Source organism: Salmo trutta, chromosome 33 (genome assembly GCF_901001165.1).
Source record: "Salmo trutta chromosome 33, fSalTru1.1, whole genome shotgun sequence".
Taxonomy (NCBI): Eukaryota; Metazoa; Chordata; class Actinopteri; order Salmoniformes; family Salmonidae; genus Salmo; species Salmo trutta.
The window spans coordinates 22415506-22433892 of NC_042989.1; the positions used below are offsets into that span (position 1 = coordinate 22415506).

Here is an 18387-nt window from a genome sequence, read left to right on the forward strand (position 1 = left end):
GGCATGCATGCTACGAGGATATACAGGCCTTGAATGCAGGGAAAATGTCCTCAACATGTGAAAAGGTTTCAGTAATTCCATGACACTTAGTTTTGCGTGAAAAGGTGGCGTCATTGCAGAGGCCAAGAGCTAGGCTATTTATACACTTCAAGATTTACAACAAGTGTTGTTTATCTTTGTGCACATTACGTGGCAGCTCTACTTTTTCCCAACTACTGTGTCAGGATGTTATCATTCCACTAAAGTGAATGATGCCCAAATGTTCCTTTTTAAGTCCTCCTTTTATACTGCAGTCAAGACGGTGGCCATGTTTGAAATGTGAGCCACTGGGCACAGATACCAATTCAACATCTATTCCACATTGGATCAATGTAATTTCATTGAAATGATATGGAAACAATGTTGATTCAACCAGTGTGTGCCTAGTGAGGAGTGTCTGTCTTTGTGACCTCATACCGTACATGGCCAGCCCTGAAAAAATGCAGTCATCTCAAACTTCAGCATCTCAAACTAGCAATGTCCGGTGGTTACCTCCTTGGCTGGCTGGGATGGCCAAGGCCCAGGGGATGTTTTGGTTGGTCTGTTTACTGGTTTGTCTGGGTTTTTTTGGCAGTCTTGTTTTCGATATTGGCTCAACCCTGTTCTTTCTAAAGCCTAATCTACACTGAAATTCCTGCATTCCCCTTTGCTCTTCCCCTTTCCCAAGTCCCACCGGCTCAGCAACTGCCTGTTGGACCCCTGGCTTTCCTCTCCTCTCTGCCCCCCTCCTTCCTGCCTGTCGGTGCTATGCGTGACAGTAGCTCACTGAGAAGTGGAAATTAGACTAGTAAACAATGCTGGGGCAGCCTGGTCTACCGTGGGTCCTGTCTCCATGAGCCACCCGCCAGAGCATTATATGCAACATGAAGCCCTCCAAGCCCCTTCCCATCCCCAGTCCCTTCCCACCACTCTTCTCCCCAACCCAGCAGAGTCAGCTTGGGGTCAGGGACAAACTTTTACAGCCAGGTTACAGGAGATAATCACAGGCAAACACGGCAGCCACACGCAAAAAGCACACATGAGCCCCCGCCTGCCGTAAACCTGGCTCTAATTAGAGGTGATGGGGATGCGAGTGGCCACGTGTATGAAGGAGAGCAGGAGGAGGAGGAGGGCAGTTGTGGTGTAGTGTTACGCACACAGAAGAATTACCCTACAGCGAGAGAACAATGAGACAAGCGAGAAATAGTCATCCAAGTGAAGCTGTGTCTTCTGTTCTGAGACACCTACAGCACCCGATGTCACAGGAAGGCCAAAAAGATCAGCAAGGACATCAACCACCCGAGCCACAGCCTGTTCACCCAGCTATCATTCACAAGGTGAGGTCGGTGCAGGTGCATCAAAGCTGGGACTGAGAGACTGAAAAACAGCTTCTATCTCAAGGTCATCAGACTGTTAAATAGCCATCACTAGCCGGCTTCCACCCGATTACGTAACCCTGCACCTTAGAGGCTGCTGCCCTATATACATAGACTTGGAATCACTGGCCACTTTAATAATGGAACACTAGTCACTTTAATAATGTTTAAATAATGTTTACATACTACTTTACTAATCTCATATGTATATACTGTATCTGTTCTACTGTAGTTTAGTCAATGCCACTCCGACATTGCTCCATCTAATATTTATATGTTTCTTAATTCCATTATTTTACTTTTAGATTAGTATGTATTGTTGTGAACTGTTAGATACTACTACACTGTTGGAGCTAGGAACACAAGCATTTCCCTACACCCGTAATAACATCTGCTAAATATGTGTATGTAACCAATACAATTTGATTTGATTTGACATTGCTGTGTCTGGTTAACCGAGGAATCATGTTGGATGCTTTTGTGTTTTCAGGAACATCACATTTCTGCAGACAAAACAGGGAGAGGGAAGTGAACAGCTTCTAGACATAGTTATGAAGTTGGATAACTATCAAAAACAGAAAAGTGAGACCAATTAAATGTTTAAGTACAGAGGGTCAAACAAAACTTTACCTCATTGAAGGTATAATATTACAGATTGTGGCTTCAATTGTAGCCAAACTATGGAATAAAGATGTCTTTTCACATTTCTCTGAACCAATTAGAAGAAACAGCCAATTAAACCTAGTAGTAAAGCACACATACAGAGCATGTTTAATGTTCCATCTGACGTTTGAGCTATGCTCTACATTGCATGATTTTACCTGTATTCCATTTCAAGTCTCAGAGGAACAAGACATTTTAAAAATAAACACAAAGGTTTTTTCACCCTTACAACCTTTTCTGTTGTTATTTTTGGAGTTTAACATTTTTTATGTTGAAAGCATCCTTTCTTCCCACCTTCAACATTACTGTACTTCAGTCATACCTTAGAATAATAATACATCTTTTGGCTTATGTCAATATTTAATGTAAATATTGCTCAATTCAGAAAGGATGTTTGTGAAAAAATGTATAATCTTTCAGCATGTTTTCTCAATGACATTCATCTCACCATTGAAAAAAGGTGCAAGTTTAAGTTTGTTCCACCTTAGCGAGTCTGTCTACAAGTCAGAGACCACTATGATGACACACCAAATGTGTTTGATGGATCCTTTTCGTCTTCTTCTAATGCCTCTTAAGGGGAAAGTAATCAGATTATGTTACTGAGCTTGGGTAATCCAAAAGTTACGTTACTGATTACAATTCTGGACAGGCAACTAGTAACATTTAGAAAGTAACCTACCCAACCCTGCATGTAATGAGGACTCTACAGTTTTTAATAAATACTCAGCTCAAATCATATTTGAATCAACTTAAGTTATGGACAGACGTTCCGCCAGCGGAACCCCGTTCCGCCAGCGGGACCCCTAGCCAACAGCCAATGGAATAGCAGGGCGCGAAATACAAAACAACAAAAATCTCATAATCAATTTTCTCAAACAATCAACTATTTTACACCATTTTAAAGATAAACTTCTCGTTAATACAACCACATTGTCCAATTTCAAAAAGGCTTTACGGCGAAAGCATAACATTAGATTATGTTAGGACATCAACTTGACAAGAAAAACCACACAGCCATTTTCCAAGCAAGGAGAGGCATCACAAAAACTAGAAATACAGCTAACATTAATCACTAACCTTTGACGATCTTCATCAGATGACACTCCCAGGACTCAATGTTACACAATACATGTATGTTTTGTTCGATAAAGTTCATATTTATATCCAAAAACCCCATTTTACATTGGCGCGTGATGTTCAGAAAATGTATTGCCTCCAAAACTCCCGGTGAATGAGCACCTCATTTTACAAAAATACTCATCATAAACGTTGATAAACTTTACAACAGTTATTGAAAGAATTATAGATACACTTCTCCTTAATGCAACCGCTGTGTCAAATTTCAAAAAAGCTTTACGGCGAAAGCACATTGTTCAATATTCCGAGTACAGAGCTCAGCCATCAAAGCAAGCTATACAGTTACCCGCCAAGTTCTGGAGTCAACAAAACTCAGAAATAGTATTATAAATCTTCACTTACCTTTGCTGATCTTCGTCGGAATGCACTCCCAGGACTCCCACTTCCACAAGAAATGTTTGTTTTGTTTGATAAACTCTATATTTATGTACAAATACCTCCTTTTGTTCGCACGTTCAGATCACTATCCAAAGGCAAAATGCGCGAGTGCAAAACCAGAGACAAAGTCAAAATGTTCCATTACCGTTTGTCGAAACATGTCAAACGATGTTTACAATCAATCCTTTTAACATAAATATTTGATAATATTCCAACCGGACAATAGCGTATTCATTACAGAGGAAAATGAAGGAACGGCGCGCCTGCGTGCCCGCGCAGTAAACAACTCATTGTCCTCAGGCAGTCCACTGATTGAATGGTCTCTTATTCTCTCCCCAGTAACAATAGAAGCATGAAACAAGGTTCTAAAGACTGTTGACATCTAGTGGAAGCCTTAGGAAGTGCAAAATGACCCCACAGACACTGTAGTTTGGATAGGCAATCACTTAATAACTACAACCCTCAGATTTCCCAGTTCCTGGTTGGATTTTTCTCAGGTTTTTGCCTGCCATATGTGTTCTGTTATACTCACAGACATCATTCAAACAGTTTTAGAAACTTCAGATTCTTTTCTATCCAAATATATAATATGCAAATATTTTACTCTGGGCCTGAGTAGCAGGCAGTTTACTCTGGGCATGCTTTTCATCCAAACGTGAAAATACTGCCCCCTATCCCTAACAGGTTTTAAGAAAGGCTTGGCAGATTGATATCTTAAAGATATTCTCCGGTACTTTTGTATACTTTTTAGCCAGTAGTGCTCAGGAGCCAAAAGGGCTCCCAGGATATTGCGTACTACATCACAAATGTGCAGATATGTGCATCACGTCATTGCTGTCTCTCTTGCTCTACTGTGTGTGCGTCTTGCTGGCTGTCACTCAAATGGCGAGGGGCTGAAGCTCATTGGCTGAAACTTGAATTACTAGGGGGCTGGCCCACGTGACGGTAAATGTATGGGAAATGCCATCACACAGCTTCCAGAAAACAGTAGCTTTCAAACTGGCTACTTGAGGTAATAGATTATGCATGTATGACACATCCAGCCCAAAGTGGGAGGTTTAAAGATACTTAGTAGTTGCCAAAGTACCGGAGCATGTATTTAATCACTATTATTTAACCTCAGCTATGAAAATAGGCTATGCAATGATTTCAATAATCTAGACCAAATCATGGGGGAAAAAAATCTGTAACACCCATAGCGAGAATTCCCCATCCCCCCTTTCCCATTTCCTCATGCCCCAATAATGAGTGACTATGCTGGAGTATTACTGAAGTCTCTGTCCCCCTAACTTACTGCCTCACATTTCAAAAATGTTAGTGCCTTCAATTAGGGTCATTACCTCCCTGCAAAAATAAACTTCACAGTTGGTGAGAAAACTAGAAACACAAATGTCTTCTTTGACACTGAGGGGGGGAAAGTTTTGCCTCGGGAACTAAAATTCAACTTTGATTTCAATTAAGAATAAACTGTACTTTGTAATGCATGCCAAGGACAAGGCTCAGGTTAACCATGATGCATGCTACCAGGCATGAAAGCATGATGTACTGTATTTCAGGTACCAAAACCAACATCTTTAGAGTGTCACCATTCCACCTGCACCTTTTGAGGGAGAATGTCATTCAACCCTTTTCATCTCCTGAAAAGTTTCCTCCTAACTTTTTGGCACTCAAGAGCCACTTCCGAGAGCACCCAGAGGGCACCTGAGGTGTATTGTGATATTAAATAAAGAAAGCTGCCATTGAATGGCTCTAACCTGGTCTCAGAGCATTTCGTATTATTCTGTACGTAAATCCAAGACACTCCATTTAGCACGATATGTTAAGTTTCGTATGGTATGTATTCAGTTGTGGTTGTTCATCACCCATTTCCTATGATATGGTACTAATTACAATTCGTATTATACATTGGCAAGAAAAAAGTATGTGAACCTGTCACGAATCCCACCCAGGTGGCTCCCCTGCCTGCTCGGGCGGCGCTCGGCGGTCGTCGTCGCCGGCCTACTAGCCGCCGCTGATCCCTTTTTCCTTTTCTGTTGGTATGTCTTATTGTTTGCACCTGTTCCTTATTTGTGTGTGTTGATTTGTGGTTATTTAAGCCTGTTTAGCCCGCCCAGGTTTGTGCGGGATTATTTTATCGTCAGTGTGCTTGTTTGATGTGCTGGCGATCTGCTTGGATTATTTTCTTTCCGGACTGTGTGCCCGTTGTGTATGGGTTGGTAATTTTGTTCACACGCCTGTTGTGTTGGCGTCGACCATGTCGTACCAGAGAAAATAAATCGAATTTTTCCTTACCTCTGCTCTCTGCGCCTGACTCCTACCACCACTCCTAGCATTCGTGACAGAACCCTTTGGAATTACCTGGATTTCTGCATAAATTAGTCATAAAATTTGATCTGATCTTCATCTAAGTCACAACAATAGACAAACACAGTGTGCTTAAACTAATAAAATACAAATTATTGTATATTTCTTGTCTGTATTGAATAGATAATTTAAATATTCACAGTGTAGGTTGGAAAAAGTTTTAGCCCCTAGGATAATGAGTTTTCCAAAAGCTAATTGGAGTCAGGAGTCGCTAACCTGGAGTCCAATCAATGAGACGAGATTGGAGATGTTGGTTAGAGCTGTCCTGCCCTATAAAAAACACTCACAAAATTTGAGTTTTCTATTCACAAGAAGCATTGCCTGATAAGAACCATACCTCGAACAAAAGAGATTTCAGAAGACGTAAGATTAAGAATTGTTGACTTGCATAAAGCTGGAAAGGGTTACATAAGTACCTCTAAAAGCCTTAATGTTCATCTGTCCACGGTAAGACAAATTGTCTATAAATGGAGAAAGCTCAGCACTGTTGCTACTCTCCCTAGGAGTGGCTGTCCTGCAAAGATGACTGCAAGAGCACGTGCAGAATGCTCATTGAGGTTATTAAGAGGAATCCTGGAGTATCAGCTAAAGACTTACAGAAATCTCTGGAACATGCTAACATCTCTGGTGACGAGTCTACGATACGGAAAACACTAAACAAGAATGATGTTCATGAGAGGACACCACAGAAGCCACTGCTGTTCAAAAAAAACATTGCTGCACGTCTGAAGTTCGCAATATAGTCCCTTGGATGTTCCACAGCGCTTCTAGCAAAATGTTCTGTGGACAGATGAAAATAAAGTTGAGTTGTTTGGAAGGAACACACAACACTATGTGTGGAGAAAAAAGGCACAGCACACCAACATCAAAACCTCATCCCAACTGTAAAGTATGATGGTGGGTGCATCATGGTTTGGGGCTGCTTTGCTGCCTCGGGGCCTGGACAACTTGCTATCATCGAAGTTGGATGATGCAACAGGTCAACAACCCAAAACACAGAAGTAAATCAACAGAATGGCTTCAACAGAAGAAAATACACCCATTCAGAGTCCTGACCTCAACCCGATTTAAAATTCTGTGGCATGACCTCGAGAGCGGTTCACACCAGACATCCTAAGAATATTGCTGAACTGAAACAGTTTTGTAAAGATGAATGGTCCAAAATTCCTCCTGACCGTTGTGCAGGTCTGATCCGCAACTACAGAAAATTTTTATTTGAGTTTATTGCTGCCAAAATAGAGTCAACCAGTTATTAAATCCAAAAGTTCACATACTTTTCCCACCCTGCACTGTGAATGTTTACATGGTGTGTTCAATAAAGACATGAAAACATATAATTGTTAGTGTGTTATTAATTTAAGCAGACTGTGTTTGTCTATTGTTGTGACTTAGATGAAGATCAGATCAAATTTTATGACCAATTGATGCAGAAATCCAGGTAATTCCAAAGGGTTCACATACTTTTTCTTGACCCTGTATGTTACAAATTTGCAAAACATATGATATGTTACAAATTCTAGCTAGGTGGCTAACATTAGCTAGCTGGTTAACATTAGCTAGGCTAGTGGTTAAGTTTATACAATAAATTATTTAACTAGGCGAGCCAGTTAAGAACAAATTCTTATTTACAATGACGGCCTACCCCGGACCAATTGTGCGCCACCCTATGGGACTCCCAATCACAGCTGGATCTGATACAGCCTGGATTTGAATCAGAGACTGTGGTGATGCCACTTGCACTGACATGTCGTGCCTTAGACCGCAGCGCCACTCGGGAGCCCAGGGTTAGGGTTAAGGTTAGGGTTAAGAGTAGGAGTTAAGGTAGGGTTAGGGGGAGGGTTAGCTAAAAGTGTTAAGGTTGAGGTTAGGAGAAGGGGAAGTAGTTGCAAAGTAGCTAAAAAGTTGTAAGTAGTTGAAAAGTTGCTAATTAGCTAAAATGCTAAAGTCTGTGATTAAATTCAAACTCGCAAACTTTGGGGTTGCTAGACTTTAGGTTTAGGGTATGGGTTAGCTAAAAGGCTTAAGGTTAGGGTTAGGGGAAGGGTTAGCTAAAAGGGTTAAGGTTAGGGTTAGGGGAAGGGTTAGCTAAAAGGCTTAAGGTTAGGGTTAGGGGAAGGGTTAGCTAAAAGGGTTAAGGTTAGGGGCAGGGGAAGGGTTAGCTAAAAGGGTTAAGGTTAGGGGCAGGGGAAGGGTTAGCTAAAAGGGTTAAGGTTAGGGTTAGGGGAAGGGTTAGCTAAAAGGGTTAAGGTTAGGGGCAGGGGAAGGGTTAGCTAAAAGGGTTAAGGTTAGGGGCAGGGGATTTTGTTGCAAAGTAGCTAAAAAATAGTAAGTAGTTGAAAAGTTGCTAATTATCTAAAATGCTAAAGTTGTCCGTGATGCGATTCGAACTCTCAACCTTTTGGTTTTTGCCTTAAGTAACCATCTGTCCTATGCAAATATACGAAACATAACATACCATACTAAATGGAGTGTCTCGGATTATGTACAGAATAATACGAAAGGCTCTGAGACCAGGTTGCTGGCACATATCTGAAACATGGCTCTCACGCAAAACTACAGGCACTTTTAAGCTTTGTAAATGCTTGAAGAAATGCTGTAGCATGAGACCTGCTGAAAATATGAATATGAATTTTTCATGGATTTTCTATGCTAAGATTTCGTCCTTTATGTTTAGAGGTGTTTGTATAAGCATACTTATGTAAGGCAAGTTATTTTATTTACCTGTATTGCAAATGCAACATTGTATTTATCATTTTTAAATAACCTGATAGTTTTGCACAGGCAGGTAGTTCTTCACAATGGCAAAATAAACAGTCTATATATAGTCTATAGACAATATTTCAATCCACACGTGGATAATTATTTTAGTTGCATCCATGTAAACTATGGGTCATTTTCATTTTATATCACTAGACAGGTGTGTAAGAGCCACCCAAGACCTTATCACGATGAGGGTTCATTTCATTTAACCACTTCTGATAGGTACCTATCCCTAGTTCAATAAGATAAATGTAATTTAGGCTATTCAAGAAAGGAAATTCAGACAATGATGGAAGATCTAACATAATTGTATTATTACAAATATTATTTTTTCATTTTCTGCGCAATATTATGGAAAGCCTTCGGACTTGGGTAGGCTCGTACGCAACTTTCACTACCCTTCAGAGTTCGATTTGAACCGCGACATAGTTGAGTGATTGAAAATACTATCACAAAGATATACAACTGGCTATATGCAGCACTAAAAGAACGCAATATGCAACAACGCGTTGCACAGTACCTGAAAAGTAGTAAAACTTACTGAAAACCCATGCTTTTTAAATACATGTATTAGGCTACATGGCACCATGAGAACATTCATATTTTTATGAGAGAGACTAAACAGAATTTAAGTTAGGCTAATTATGGAGAGAATAGAATGTCCATGCAGACGCGCACAAAAGCCAACCATACGTTATCGACTATACGAGAAACAAACCGTATGCGATACGCTTTTCTGTACCAAACTGCGCCCTTGAGTTTTCTAAGTATAATAAAGTATAACAATTTAAAATGGGATCGTCTGTCACTATTCGAGTTTGTAAAATAATCGTCACTTTCCTCCTAAACTTGTCACTAGTTACTGGAGCTCACCTCCGGGGACAACGGTTGCTCTTGCGCGCTCTGTTTCCCAGTGGGCGGCGCGCGTCGAGGTCCAACAGCAGAAATAATGGAAATAATGCTGAGCCCTGCCCACCGACTGCAAACATATAAGACACCCTGCTGAAGCAAAACTAGTCAGTAAAGTCTTACATCTTGCTGAAAAGTGTGACTAGAGAACAACTTCACCATAACTCACCAAGCTTAATCTGAGATAATTTCCCAAGAAGTATTGAGACTGTCATCATGGTCTCAGCAGGATACTTTGGACTTAAACTAACTGAACTAGTTTTATATTAGATGGATTCATTGAAATTGAACATCACAAAATCACTTTTGAAAAGTGAGCTGGACTAAAACTGACAGTGTTGAAAAAAGTGGAGCTTTTTTGTAGTGTTTTTTTCCATTTACAATATCTGTCTCCAGGAATAGGTAATAAATCATCCAGAACCATGGCACTGTTGGACACAGAGTTTGAGGTGAAGGGCAGCAGCAGCATCATCAGGGAGTGGAGTGGACAGGTCCAACCAGCGCTGGTTGCCTCCTTGGTTTTCCTCTTCTGTCTGGAAGCCTGTCTGTGGGTCAGGAATCTCAGACTCAAGAGAAGGCTGCCAGGACCTTTTGCCTGGCCGGTGGTGGGCAATGCCATGCAGCTGGGGCAGATGCCTCATATCACCTTCTCCAAGCTGGCAAAGAAGTACGGCAACGTGTATCAGATAAGACTGGGCTGCAACAACATAGTGGTGCTTAATGGAGAAACAGCAATACGAGAAGCTTTGGTTCAGCACAGCACAGAGTTTGCAGGCAGACCTGACTTTGTGTCTTTTCGGATGATTTCAGGAGGCAGGAGCATGACATTCACTAACTACAGCAAACAGTGGAAAATGCACCGGAGAATTGCACAATCTACCATTAGAGCTTTCTCCTCAGCAAACAGCCAGACCAAGAAAGCATTTGAGCAGCACGTTTTAGGAGAATCTATGGATCTTGTGCAGGTATTTCTGAGAATGAGTGCAGATGGACAATATTTTAATCCCGCTCATGAATTTACAGTAGCTGCTGCAAATGTAATCTGTGCCCTGTGCTTTGGAAAACGTTATGGCCATGATGATATTGAGTTTAGAACTCTACTAGGCAGAATGGACAAGTTTGGAGAGACGGTGGGGGCTGGCAGCTTGGTGGATGTCATGCCCTGGCTTCAGAATTTCCCAAATCCTGTCCGCAGCGTCTACCAGAATTTCAAACACATAAATGAAGAGTTTTTTGCCTTTGTGAGAGACAAGGTGGTGCAGCACAGAGAAACCTTCAACCCTGATGTGACCCGGGACATGAGTGATGCTATCATTAATGTGATTGAGCACGGAAAGGATAGTGGACTGACCAAAGACTTCACAGAAGGAACAGTCACAGACCTTATTGGAGCCGGCCAAGACACAATGTCAACCGTTTTACAATGGATTCTTCTGCTTTTGATCAAATACCCCATCATCCAAACCAAGCTGCAGGAGCAGATTGACAAAGTGGTAGGCCGTGACAGGCTGCCCTGTATTGAGGACAAAGCCAGCCTGGCTTACCTAGATGCCGTTATCTATGAGACCATGCGCTACACCAGCTTTGTACCCCTCACCATCCCCCACTCCACCACCTCAGATGTCACCATCGAAGGCTTCCACATCCCCAAAGACACAGTGGTCTTCATCAACCAGTGGTCTGTCAACCACGACCCTTTACAGTGGAAGGACCCACATCTCTTTGACCCTTCACGGTTTCTAGATGAAAATGGTGCCCTTGACAAGGACCTAACTAACAGCGTCATGATCTTCTCCACTGGTAAGAGGCGATGTATTGGCGACCAGATTGCCAAAGTGGAAATCTTTTTATTTACAGCCATCTTGCTTCACCAGTGTACCTTTGAGAGCAACCCCTCAGAGGCCCTGACCCTTGATTGTTCCTATGGGCTCGCACTGAAGCCCCTGCACTACACCATCACAACCAAGCTCAGGGGGAAGGTGCTCGGTCTTGTGTCACCTGCATAAAACCTCATCCCAATATTGTGACTCAAGGCCAGCAAAAACTACAAGTTTGCCAAGCAATGATATTATACAGTGAGTATTAGTAAACATGCACTGAATGTTGTTGTTGAGTGTAATAATTCATATTTAATATTTAATTAATATCTGATCACAATTTAATATGTTTGCATTGTTGTTGATACAGGATTGAAAGTATGATTACAGTGATGGAAGGTTTGCTAGGTGTAGCTATATCTCCTGTGTTAGGGCCAGGGGATGGGTCATGGGGTCAATGAAGTTGAACAGGTTCTCAAACTATGTACTTGATCATATTCTTTAAGGAAGTATACTTTTGTTTTATATACATTTTGAGTTTTGAGCGTACTTCATATACAGTATTCAGCATGTTAACATATGAAAATATGTGCAGGAAACTAGAATATTCCTCAACAGTCAATGGAAGGTTATGTCACAGTGTAATATGCCTGTGAGTGTTTGTGAATGTTGTAGTCACACCTGAAGGACCACAGTTGGTTGCTTTGAGGACTTTGTGGATTTCTCTCATGACAATGGTGATGTTTCAATGTATTTATCTTTTTCACATAAAGCTTTTACATTTAAAAAAAAGTATATATATTTCAGGTATGAACAATATTTGTTAAGTATTATAATCAAATCCACTATCTACTGTACACCATGCATATGAGCACATTGAATACTGTTGACAGATGCTGACGAACTGCTAAAGGAAAATCAAGATACGTATTTTCCATAGCCTACCGTGTGAAGACAATTCAGCGTTAACAAGACTGTTGCCTCTGTGCAACTTCACGCTCAGTGTCTCCAACAATATTTAGTGTTTCAATGGAGAGGTGGGTTTCTACTGGAGTCTAGAAGTGTGGTACTGATAACGCTGATGAACAGGTGGGAGAGGACCAATTCCAAACACTGACCACATTGATCTTCTCAGAAATCTACTTTACTGAACAGGCACTCCAGCTACACAGCCCCTCCCTTCATATCTAAACCAACTGTCACTAAATACAATATTACTACACAAATCAATGGACTTTTGATGTATTTAAAAAAAAATGCATGTATGTTTACACCTCAAGGCTCTGAAGTCTATAGATGTAATGTCACCTTTGTCAAAGAACATGTATTCAGAAATGTATTAAATATTGTTCAGAATATCTGCCTCTCTCAAACCAAGAAACTCAACTACAGCATGCGTTGAATGTCCAGGCAAGGATTCATGATTGAAAATATGTTGTTTTGTTTGTTTGTTTGTTTTATATGATTGAAAAATAAGCTACATCTGGAATGAATAAAGCCACGTTTAAATCAATCAGGGGCTGATAGTGACTGATTCTGCTTCTCTCTCGTTTGTCATTGATTAACTCATTAAGCACCTCATCACCGGAAGGATTGCATTCTCCTCTCCATGTGTTGTTCTTTGTAGTAACACACTCCATGTACAGCAGAATGAATATGAGGTGGTGCATAACATATTACAAAGTAACAATTATTATGGCGATTCACACTCTAAGGTACATTGTATAATACAATACTTAATCAATTATAATAAAACTGTAAACAAGTGTTTATCACTGGTTACATTCATTATGTTTTACAGCTAATCTACACCAGTCCTGGATGTTTGATCTCATCAAAACTGTTAAAACACATCAAATGTATTTGAATTGTGATCTGGTTTGGCAACAATACATCATATAACTGAGGAATCTCTCCTTGCAGCAAGCATTACCATCAGAGCACAGAATTCCATAGTAGTTGAATTCCTGCTGTATAGCATTGAAACCTCAGTAGGTCTACTTTCTAAAAGTTATTTGTTTCTCTCCATAGCCTTATTACTAGTGTAATTGTCAGAGGTCCCTGTTTTGAAATCACTTTTTAACTATTTCGTTAAAGCCTCAAGCCTAAGAGTTATATTATCTCATTTATATGTATAAAATGACCCTTATGCTAACAAAAGCTCTTGTAAATGTATACTTTTATAAAACATATACAAGTGTATTGTTTGTCTCTGTTCTGTGTCCAGATGCAAAACCCAGAGCTTTCATAGTCATATCTTGGATTCTATTCCTAGTGGTGTTTAGAGTTTAACCGTAGAGGTTAACAGAACATGGGCTGAAAATAACAGATAAAAAAATTATGTCATTACAAATGCATACATTAGTTTACAATCCACAGAAGAAAGCTCAACTGAATATTTTAAAGTTACAAGCAGTCCTCCCTTAGCCTGGGTACTTCACTGAGACTTTTGCTTTATTTATTTATTTTATTTTGCTGTATTTCAGTCAGGAAAAAATCCTACATACATTCTAGTCATTTAGCAGACGGTTTTATCCAGCACAATTAGGGTTATGTGCCTTGCTCAATGGCACATCAATAGATACTTCACCTAATCAGCTCAGGGATTAAAACCAGCGATCTTTTGGTTACTTGCCATCATGCTTAACCTCAAAGTTACCTGCCGCCTTAGAGAGGTAAGCGATTTCCACAATCCAGAATATAACCGGACCAATCAGTGTCCCGTGAGTTTAGTTACGGTGAGTTTAGCTGAGGTGGTCTTTGTAACTGAAATCTGGAACCCTAACTACTACACCATTTATAGAAACCATCTAAAATTATCCCCTGTGGTACCTGTATTGTGTTTAAAGGTAGTGCAGCCCAATCTTTCAGGTCCTCTGGCCCGCTAAATCTAAACTCTTTCTGTTTTAGCCCTTGGCTGGCAGGCCTGACTGGCTGTTGCTTTCCTCGTTGTCTTACCGTGGGGTTGAGATTTAGGTATAAGAAAGAACTGACACTTAGCTGGAATGAGCGACACGGTGCTAAAAGAAATGAATAGGAGTTTTAATGCCTGCTCTGTGGTCACAATGGGAGGGGAGAGATAATAAAAAACCTGAGTCCCTGACCACTCCCACTAAGAAGATATATAAGGGAGTGTCAAAGCTGAAATCTTCATTCCTCTAATGTGGTCATCTGAAGACGGACACCAACTACACCACTGCTAACCACTCAACCTGATCGAGCCTGTTCACAAGCCAGCACGGAGGAGGAGACAGAGACAAAGACTGTAGTGTGTAAGAGGTGCTAAAAACCTTCTTCATTGTCTCGATTCATTTTCTACATTTTCAGATCATAATGTAGGACTGACCATACTTAAAAAAAGACTACTTATTTTTAAATTTTTTGGAATTGAGGTGAGAGGAGGATCCATTTAAATTATAAGGTTACCAGGAATAACGTTCAACAAAGAAAAAGTGTAATCTCTCAAAATTTGAAGAATTGGACAACAGAAATAGAACATCTTAGAACCATGGCACTGCTGGACACAGAGTTTGAGGTGAAGGGCAGCAGCAGCATCATCAGGGAGTGGAGTGGACAGGTCCAACCAGCGCTGGTTGCCTCCTTGGTTTTCTTCTTCTGTCTGGAAGCCTGTCTGTGGGTCAGGAATCTCAGACTCAAGAGAAGGCTGCCAGGACCTTTTGCCTGGCCGGTGGTGGGCAATGCCATGCAGCTGGGGCAGATGCCTCATATCACCTTCTCCAAGCTGGCAAAGAAGTACGGCAACGTGTATCAAATAAGACTGGGCTGCAACAACATAGTGGTGCTTAATGGAGACGCATCAATACGAGAAGCCTTGGTTCAACACAGCACAGAGTTTGCAGGCAGACCTAACTTTGTGTCTTTTCAGTCAGTGTCTGGTGGTAACAGCATGACATTCACTAACTACAGCAAACAGTGGAGGACCCACCGGAAGATCGCTCAGTCCACCATTAGAGCTTTCTCCTCTGCCAACAGCCAGACCAAAAAAGCATTTGAGCAGCACATTGTGGCAGAGGCCACTGAGCTCATTGAAGCTTTCCTCAAACTCAAGGGACAGTTTTTCAACCCTGCTCATGAACTGACAGTAGCTGCTGCTAATGTAATCTGTGCCCTATGCTTTGGAAAACGTTATGGACATGATGACATTGAGTTTAGAACCCTTCTGGGCAGCGTGGACAAGTTTGGAGAGACGGTGGGGGCTGGCAGCTTGGTGGATGTCATGCCCTGGCTTCAGTATTTCCCAAATCCTGTCCGCAGGGTCTACCAGAACTTCAAAGACCTCAATAAAGAGTTTTTCACCTTTGTGAGAGACAAGGTTGTGGAGCACAGGGAGACATTTGACCCTGAAGTGACCCGGGACATGAGTGATGCCATTATTGGGGTCATTGACAAGGCGGACAGTGATAACGGGTTGACGGAGGCCCACACAGAAGGGACAGTGTCTGATCTGATTGGTGCAGGACTGGATACTGTGTCCACTTGCCTTCATTGGATGCTCCTTTTATTGGTGAAATACCCCAACATCCAAACCAAGCTGCAGGAGCAGATTGACAAAGTGGTAGGCCGTGACAGGCTGCCCTGTATTGAGGACAAAGCCAGCCTGGCTTACCTAGATGCCGTTATCTATGAGACCATGCGCTACACCAGCTTTGTACCCCTCACCATCCCCCACTCCACCACCTCAGATGTCACCATCGAAAGCTTCCACATCCCCAAAGACACAGTGGTCTTCATCAACCAGTGGTCTGTCAACCACGACCCTTTACAGTGGAAGGACCCACATCTCTTTGACCCTTCACGGTTTCTAGATGAAAATGGTGCCCTTGACAAGGATCTGACCAGCAGTGTGATGATATTCTCAGCAGGAAAGAGGCGATGTATCGGTGACCAGATAGCCAAAGTGGAGGTCTTTTTATTTTCTGCTATTTTGATTCACCAGTGCACATTTGAAAATAATCCAAGTCAGGACCTCTCCTTAGACTGCTCCTATGGGTTAACACTGAAGCCCTTGAACTACAAGATCTCTGCCAAGCTCAGAGGAGAATTACTTACTGGGGCATAAAATCTTGTTCTTTGTGTTTTCAAACAGAACACCCATTAATGGAGTGCAGTAATCCAATGTAATATTAAAGGTATGTACACAACAGTGAATGTTTATGCTTTAATACTGTAGGTACCAACCATAAGACTTATATTAATACTTTACTATTATTATTATCATTAGCTAATCTGATTGTTGATTGTATAAATCAGTTTTTGTGAAAGATAACTGAATCATGTTTGTATTTCTATAATTTTATTGTACAAGCTATCTATGGGAAATTCCTGACATTTGGAATCAAGATATGTTATCCCTCCAGATTTAGGAAAATAGATATTGTAGCAATTCATGTTACAAAATATCCCTCCTAAATTCTCATAGAAATTGGAAACACATGATATTTGAGTTTTATGGACAATTTCACGCCATCAAAGTATTATGTCACAGTAGAATTTAATTTACAAGACAAATTAATACAAAAATAACCTAGAGATATGTGTGCAGATTGCTACACAAGTGTTATGTAAGAATTGAAATTACTATGATGTGACAGCCCAAAGTCACAGTTTGTAATAATATTTTGTTATATCTGAGGGTATTTAGTTTGGCCACCCCAAATTGGCATATAAACTGGTGGTCATGAATCGATTTTACTGTAAGTACTTTGTTGTTGCAGTGATGTGGAGAAATCATGTGTTGTGTTGCCCATGTTGAGATATCTGAAGAATTATACATCCTCTGACCCATTCAGATATGTATTCATTGTGTTTGTATCTGCATAAGTACATACTGTAATAACAATTATAGATTTTCAGAAGTTTTGGTGCACTTACATAATTCCATTGTATTATGATGTATTATGTTCTGGTTGGGTCATAAACATGTAGTGATATTCATAGTGCCTGAGCTCCATGCAATAAATCCTATGCTCCTTCTCAGCCCTGTCTGTGGCGTATCTCAGTCTTAGGAGAGCACAAATGCTATGAACAAGACAATGCAGGGAGGTCAAAGAGGTAATAATAGATCATGATGTCGAGTCTGTGTGTTGCCATGAAAGATTGATGCAGACCTTGGGTGTTAGCAGCACACATGCTCTGCCTCCAGACCCCAACACCCTGGGTCTGGTAGGGCACATGCAGTCACAGCCCCAGCCACAGGCCCCACTCATCAATATTTCACCCAGGGCACTCTGTACTTGGGCTGTAATCCCTATTTAACCCACGCACTCTGATTCAGGAGCAGCCAGGTCACCCATAATACAAGTCAGTATTCGACGTCCGTCCCTGTCTGAGGACGTCAAGAAATGACGTGGAAACCGGCCACTAGGGGGAAAAGTGAGTGCGGTTTTGCTAGGGCAGGGCTGCCCAACCCTTTTCCTGGAGATCTACTGTCATGTAGGTTTTCAGTCCAACCCTAATTTAGCATATCAGATTCAGCTAGTTAAGGTCTTGTTGAGCAGCTAATTAGTAGATTCAGGTGTGTTAAATTAGGGTTGGACTGAAAACCCACAGGACGATAGATCTCCAGGAAGAGGGTTGGGCAGCCCTGTGCTAGGGTGTTGTGGGCAGGGATTGCAGATGAGTATAAGCATCTGCCTCTGGCTGAATCAAAAGATTGCATGTTCGAATCCAGTGATAGAAATTTGTTTTTGATACATTAGTTTTAAGCCTATCACAAACCTTAACCCTTACCTTAACCATTCAGAGTTAATGCTTAACCTTAAGAACTTTTAGTTTATGCCTGATCTTAACCTTTACTTTATAAATTCGTAGTTAATGCCTAAACTTGACCTTATACACTTAGAAATTTGACATTTGGAACAATTTCGAAATTTGACGTTTGAGAAACATGGATGAACGTCTAATTCTGATGTGAGACTGTCAGAGCTGGTAGTTCAAGAGAGTGC

At 41.1% G+C, this 18387-nt stretch overlaps 2 pseudogenes; both read left to right on the forward strand.

The window, feature by feature from the left end:
* The first annotated feature begins 9695 nt into the window (after positions 1–9695).
* Positions 9696–12679, forward strand: LOC115172658 (cytochrome P450 1B1 pseudogene; annotated as a pseudogene).
* Positions 12680–14580: 1901 nt separating this feature from the next.
* Positions 14581–17419, forward strand: LOC115172659 (cytochrome P450 1B1 pseudogene; annotated as a pseudogene).
* Positions 17420–18387: the final 968 nt, after the last annotated feature.